This window comes from Antechinus flavipes, chromosome 5 (genome assembly GCF_016432865.1).
Source record: "Antechinus flavipes isolate AdamAnt ecotype Samford, QLD, Australia chromosome 5, AdamAnt_v2, whole genome shotgun sequence".
NCBI classification, from domain to species: domain Eukaryota; kingdom Metazoa; phylum Chordata; class Mammalia; order Dasyuromorphia; family Dasyuridae; genus Antechinus; species Antechinus flavipes.
The window spans coordinates 102164133-102171422 of record NC_067402.1 but is presented as its reverse complement, the minus strand read 5'-3'; the positions used below and the strand labels follow the sequence as shown (position 1 = coordinate 102171422).

General features: G+C 33.3%; 1 non-coding gene across 1 annotated transcript; it reads left to right on the top strand.

The window, feature by feature from the left end:
• The first annotated feature begins 574 nt into the window (after positions 1–574).
• Positions 575–676, top strand: LOC127539551 (U6 spliceosomal RNA). The gene has a single exon (XR_007947979.1). It is a non-coding gene; the product is annotated as a U6 spliceosomal RNA (small nuclear RNA).
• The last annotated feature ends 6614 nt before the right edge of the window (positions 677–7290 follow it).

Genomic DNA, 7290 nt, shown 5'->3' with positions numbered 1-7290 from the left:
AGGAGAGAGTGATAGGAGATGAGAAAGATCCCTCTTTCTCAATTTGGATTCAATTTTTTCCTGTAAAATATGAAGCAAGAATCTTAGCTGAGAGATTGAGGGAAAGAGAAATTATGGGAAGTTTGGGGAAGGAAGTAAAGATTTGGAGAAACTTTGTGGAGAATGGAAAGTGAGTTAATGAGAGAAATACAGAAAGATTGCCTAACGGCAGTGAGAGCCCAGTTGAAGCCATTTGCAATGACTCAAATCATTTGAGGGATTTTCTCCTCCTTCATTCAAGTAGCACATATATAGGAATAAAGGCAAACAGATGATGAAAGTGATTCAAGTCTAAGGCTTGGCAGGTGCAATTCATGAAATAATGAGTCTGGGAACTCAGGATGGAAGTATGGAATTCAATTAGCTCCCTGAGGGATCAAGATAGAGAAAAGAAGGGATATGATCTGAGAAGTGAGAGGTCAAGGGATTTATCCACATTGTGGACAAAGAGCAGGTTTGGTAAGGAATGACAGAGGGAGAGGGAAAAGCCAGTGGATTATGGGCAGAGAAGGGGAATTCAAAATTCTTGGATGTAATGCTTGCTTCAGCAGCATATAGACTAAATTAGAATGACACAGAGAAAATTATCATGGCTCCTGCACAAGGATGACAGGCAAATTTGTGAAGCAAAATTTTTGGATGTGAGAGTGGTACATTGGTGCATAATGAAAAGATTGAAGACTTGTCTCTGTGTTGATTGTAGTAGGACAGAGAAATTAGTCAAGGGAGGTTAATATTAATATTGAGGGCAAGAGTGGTGATGTGAAAGTGTGAGGCAGATACCAAAAATACCAAATACAAAATAATGGAAGGGAGTAGTATAGCAACATAGGTCAGGAAAGGATTCATTTTGGAGTAGTATTTGAGCTGAATATTGACAGAAATTACAAATTTTAAGAGATAAAGGAGGTGCCTGTCTATCTGTTCTTCCACACTCAAAAAAAAAAAAAAAACACAAGAATATAAGCAATAGACCTAGAAGACAGATAAGTTAGAGTGACTTGAGTATTATTGACATTTTAGAAAGTTTAGAGAAATAGAAATATGTACACTTTACATTTCAGGAAAACATTTGTAGAAATTTTCTAGACTTATCACTGCATACACACACACACACACACATACACACACCACAAACCACACATACACATAACCAACAATATACAAATAAAAATATCCCTAAAACTGTAACATATCTCAAAATACTTCCTTAAAGTTTCTTAACATATGTGTGTATGTATACATTCCATATATTTGTTAAAGTTATGTAAGATTCCTTGAAAGATATACTAAGAGAGGTAACTTTGTTTTATAATCCTATGATTATTCATTTCAGATAAGGTAAAAAACATTTTAAAGCATACACTAGTTCATCAAAAATGTTTATTCCTGTCATAGGGGATGTCTAATACAGAAGAGGAATTCCTTAAACATGATAAAACTCTTCAAATACTCCCTTGTGAATGACATCGTATATCAAGCCCCATTGCAGATTCTAAAATGTCATTTATAATCTCTGAAAAGATTCAAGCCTAAGTATACACATAGAAAAAATCAAGCAGATGATGAATGGCTATTGTACAGATTGGGACATGTACTCAAGTAGATAATAAGCTGGTCTTTCATTTCGTACATCTTCAATAGACATAGTAGATGGGCAATGATTTTGGTCCCAGATCAAAAAAGGAAGAGGAAAATGGCTAGATTACCTTCACAAAATTGCACAATTTTTTAAATGACCCCAAACTTCTTCCTGAAGCAAAGGCCTATCTTTCTAACATCATTAAACTTCCAGTGAGGTTATATAGCTGCAAGTAACAGAGTGCTTCATGAATGGATATGATGGTAAATTAGAGAGCCTAAATGAGATGAATGATCATTTATAAATATATAATATAGCAAAATTAATGATATAAGAAGTAGATAACTAGATAAATATGAGAAGAAATCAGAGTAGAGATGGTAGAACTATGTGCTAAAAAACAAAGCAAACAAGATCCCACAGGACCCAAATAGATTTGGGAATGAATTTGAATTGTCCTTAAAAATTCTCTTCCCCTGCCAGGATATCCCATTAGATTTTCTATTAACTATCATGTTGAACTCCCATCACTTCCACTCTTCACTCTACCTCAAAAAAGATTTACCTAAAAAATATTCTAACAGGTGGCTATTTAACTTGGGCTTCAAGACATAGGAATCTAAGCTTTTCTGAAGAAATTGTAATTATTAGACTACTGTAATTATTAGGGAATTTTCCCTTGTGAGCAGCCAAAATATTTCTCTTTAACTTCCGTCATTTTCTTAGCCTTCTAGGGTCAAGTAAAACAAGTAGGTTAAGTTCTCTTTTATGAGACAATCTTACAAATACTTGAAGATAGTTATCATGTCCTCATAGGTCTTCCCTTCCTCATGCTAAACATACCTAGTACCTTCAGCTGATCATTTTATGATGTGATTTTTGAGACTTCCTCATCTTCCTGGTCACTGTCTTCAGGATAGACTTCATAATCTTAGTGTGCTTCTCAAAACTCACAGGTTTGTTATTGTTATGCATTCATGTTAGACTTGATGATCCAACAAAAAATGAAAATTTATAATGCCCTATCTTTAACCAATAATAGCTCACATCATAGCACTATAAAGTTTACAAAGCACTTTTAATATAACAACTTTTAAAAGTAGGTACTGTTATCCCTCTTTCACATATGAAGAAACTGAAATACCAAGAACTGGAAGATTCACACAGATAGAAAGTGTCAGAACCAGGATATGAAACCAGATTTCAAGGCTCTAGTTCATTCCACCATACTGCTTATCTACCAAAATAGTGTTTCATGGGACAGTTGCCTTTTTTAAACAGAAATCGAGACATTTTACAGTTAATCTGCCTTACTCTATTTTGTTGTTGTTCTTAAGATTGTCAGTGCTTGCTTTTTCTGTGATCAAGAAGTTTTGGAAAGAGTCTGATAGTTTTATAATTGAAACTTTGGGAATTTTGAACTTTAGGTAACGTATGTCTGAGGCAGTAGAGTAATATGTTTTATAAGCTTTTCTGGGATATCTTTTCCTTTGCAGGGGTATTATTTTTTTCATGAGAACAATAGAGGTTCAATTTAAGCAGAAACAAAGTTTTTTTTGAGAGACATCAGGCTTATCATTTTCTTGATCTTTATTGTTGTTTAGTCAAGATTCTGTTATCCCATTTTAGGGTTTTTTTGGCAAAGATACTGGAGTGTTTTGCTGTTTCTTTCTCTAGTTCATTTTAAAGATGAGGAAACTGAGGCAAACAGGGTTAAATGATTTGCTTAGGATCACACAGCTAGTAAGTGAACAAAGTCAGATCTGAACTCAAGTCCTCCCGACTCCGGTTTTTATTGTGTCTTTTGACAAACTTGCGTCCCATAAGCAATATACTGGTAAATGTTTAAAAATTAGTCTGGGAGGTTAGGGGAGAATGGACATAATTTTAAATTTAATTAACATTATTAATACTCAAGCAATAAATTAAGCCCTGGTTTGTAGGATTTGCTGATTTCTGAAGTGTAAACACTCATAGTGAACATTTAACGCTGAGTCTTTTGGAGCTGGTAGGAGCTGGACAGAAAACATTGCTGCTCCTCTAATTTTGATTGTATTATATAGATTATGTCCTATAACAAAACTTAACTGTTAAACTTCTAATCTACTCCTTTATCATCCTTGTAATTTTTAAAAGCTTGCAGAAAACATTGGCATGGTCTGAGAATAATGATTTTTCTATCTCAACATAATTGAGCCTAACTTGATGACATTAGAGTAGAATTCAATCTTGAGTAAGCTATATATAAAAGAGTAAAAAGTAGAAGTCTAGGGCAAACTTTGCTACTCACTGGAGGATTGTAATGAACACAAGTATTTACAAATATGAATCTCTATGGTTTATAGCCACTTGTGGTAAATTCAACCACCTTTATTGTTACAATAAGTCTCTTCCAGTTTTCAGTTGAACATCCCAAAGGTTTTGTAATATTTCAAAGGCTTGAGATATAAATGTTCTTTTTTGAGTATTGAAGGTATAAACTGAGATTACTGCTAACAATTTGTTAATACAAATTGCTTTGATCTAGTCTTTTGAATTTATTTCTAGATTTTACATGTCAAATGAAATTTTCTTAATCATTAGTTTTGCAATACTTCTTGCTAACCCATTTATAATTCAGTAGTATTATTAACTAATTAGACAAGTTTCTGTATATTTAATGTAATATTACTATGCCAGGATTGTTCTCTAACTAGCTATTCTAGCAAAATGCCATGAAGCTAAAAACCTTAGTTTTTTTTCAGAATTTGATATGCATTTGGGGGCCATCGTTATCAATAAAAATTTTTCTTTTGTATGGTGGCATGGAAGGAAATAAGAGCCATAAGGATACTTAATTTTTTTGTCCACAGAGATAGTTACTTCTTTCAGAGAAACAGTAAATATAGTGGTTACATTATTGGAAGTGGAGTTAATACTAAGATTTGAATCAGCTCTGTCATCTTGGGCAAGTTACTACCTCCTTCTAATCTGTTTCCTCATCTGTAAAATGAGAATCATAACCAAACCTTTTGTAACAGGGTTGTTAGAAGGAACAAATGAGATAATAGGAAAATTCTGTGCAAATCTTAACATTTACATTGATTTTTCTTCAATTGAGAGTAGTAATGCTATACTGTTCTTGCATGGATTTTCTGTGAAAGTTATTATTTGTTATTAGTTATTTTAAATTGTTATTCTTATTAGTTATTGTTATATTAATTGATTATTGTTATTATTACCCTCTGGTTTTTGGTTATTTCATCTGCAAAATGAGGGGTCAGATTCAGTAATCTCTAAGGTATGATCCAGATGTAAATTTGGGATCATCTTTGGCCTTCTCCTTAAGATCTCTAAGCCTCTGGGACATTATTTTGAAGTCCTGGGGTTTGTTTCTTCAGCTTTTGCAAGGATGTTCTGTGTCTTGTTTTTGCCTCTGAGTCTTATATCTAACCTTGAATATATTCTAGATGCATATATTATCAATAGGACTTATCTTTCTTCCATTTAGAAGCTTTACTATTGCTTCCTTTTTTTTTTTTTTTTGTTCTTTGACTCCAAGAAAACATGGGAAATGCTTTCATTTTTTATTATCATTATCTTTACCTTTGGGGGCCAAGTCTTCTCTGTTCTTTATTCAATTTTTTCTTTCAAGGAGTCTTAACCCAGTAATTTCATGTAACACAGGGTAGAAACAGAACAGTGCTTTGAGCTAATTTCTATCAATCATTTAGTAATTGGGTTACTGAAATTTTTCAATTGAATATCAACTTTACTTAGCATGTGCCTACCACACAATGAGTGCTTAATAAGTATGTATTGGTTAATTGATTTTGTTCATCCTTCCATTGTTATTTTGTTGTTGTTCAGTCATGTCTGATTCTCTGTGACCCCTCTTGTGGTTTTCTTGGTAAGAATAATGGAATGATTTGCCATTTCCTTTTCCAGATCAATTTTACAGATGAGGAAACTGAGGCAAACAAGGTCAACTATCTTGCCCAAGATCACACAGCTAGTAAGGTCATATTTGAACTCAGGAAGAATTTTCATGATTCTGGGCAGGACATTTCTATCTACTGCATTGTCTAACTTCTGTATTTCTACTATTACAACTTTGGAAGTCAAGTTGTTGGGATCACTGCTTTCTGTTGAAAAAAAATTCAGTTGTCCTTGTTGTAACTAATTTAGAAATGCTTTTTCTCTCCAATATCCTGCAAAAGCTCCTTCTCACTGTTTTTTTTCCCTCTTTCATGGATTTTTTCATTTAGAATTATTTGACACGAAGGATACAGAAACTCCTGAAGGACCTTCCAGCCATCTGATTGACCTTCACATAGATAAAATCTAAAAACTTCAGAAAATTCTCCAAGCATTCCCCTTACAATCACTCAACTTCACAAAACTTTAAAGCAAATAACATTGTTATTCCTCAAGTAAAAAAACCTGTCTTCAAACCAATATGGAGTCAGAATAGTCTTCTCCATACTCTCAGGGAGACTCTAGTCCCCTGCTCCAGGACTTATATGTTCTCCATGACTGGCCTGGTAGAAAATCTAGCAAGATGGAAGGTCAGAAATCAGTCTTCTATATTAAATGTCCTTTGCTCCAGTTCTGTTTTTAGGCACCTCTCTTCTTATTAGAGCTCCATTGCTTTATTTTTGTTGTTCTTTGTTCCATTCACATATTATGGTTTCTACTGTGTATCTGGATCTCTCTTGAGCTTTGTTTCATCACTCCTCACTAATTAGTTCTCTTCCAGAAAATAGTGTCAGTTAACTACTCTTCAGATACCAACTTTTTAATCAGATGAACCATGGAAGAATTTGAGATTGCAAGTGTGTCTGGGGATTTTCAAAATCTCTTTGGGAGTAATGATAATTTAGTAACGGATATTTTATTTCATTCTTTCCAATAAATATTTTTTTCATATATCTTGTAAATGTATGTCTGCAAGTGGGAAATTGGCTTTAATGTATAAAAACCTAAAGGGGAATCACAGAATGTTCCTATTTTCCTGGTTTGCTTAAATGGAGGGTATATAGGAAGATAGTGGCATCATTTCCTAAAGTTTTCCTTTTTTTTTTGGTCAGGCAGTTGGGGTTAAGTGACTTGACTAGGGTCACACAGCTAAGAAATGTGTCTAAGGTTGGATTTAAATTGAGGTCTTATTGATTCCAAGGCAGATACTTTATCTACTGGACCATCATAGTTGCACCCCCTTCCTAAAATTTTCCTTTATATCATGAGAGAACTTTTGATGCATATGTGACAATTATGTAATGGAGAACTATTTTGAATATTTTTTTCACTAACTTATCTCAGATTATTGATATCCATTTATTTTTTGATTTGGAATATGCTCTGTATTAGAAAGTGATAAATGTGCATTTCTTTTCAAATGTTCAATCAATAAACTTACTGGCCTTTTATTATTCACATTATTCAGAATTTGTGAGGTTTTTTTAAATGTTGCTTTCCACACAAGCCATACAAAGTACTTGTTTTACACCAGTATCTACCCCATTTATGCTTGCTTTGCACTAGGTAATCACCAGTCCAAGTAACAACAATGATAATAATATGAAAAACAACTGACATTATATAGTTCTTTATGGTTGATATTAACAAATTGATAAGAAAGGAACTCAATAACTATAATTAGAACTCTGAATATTGTAATGTTTGCATCT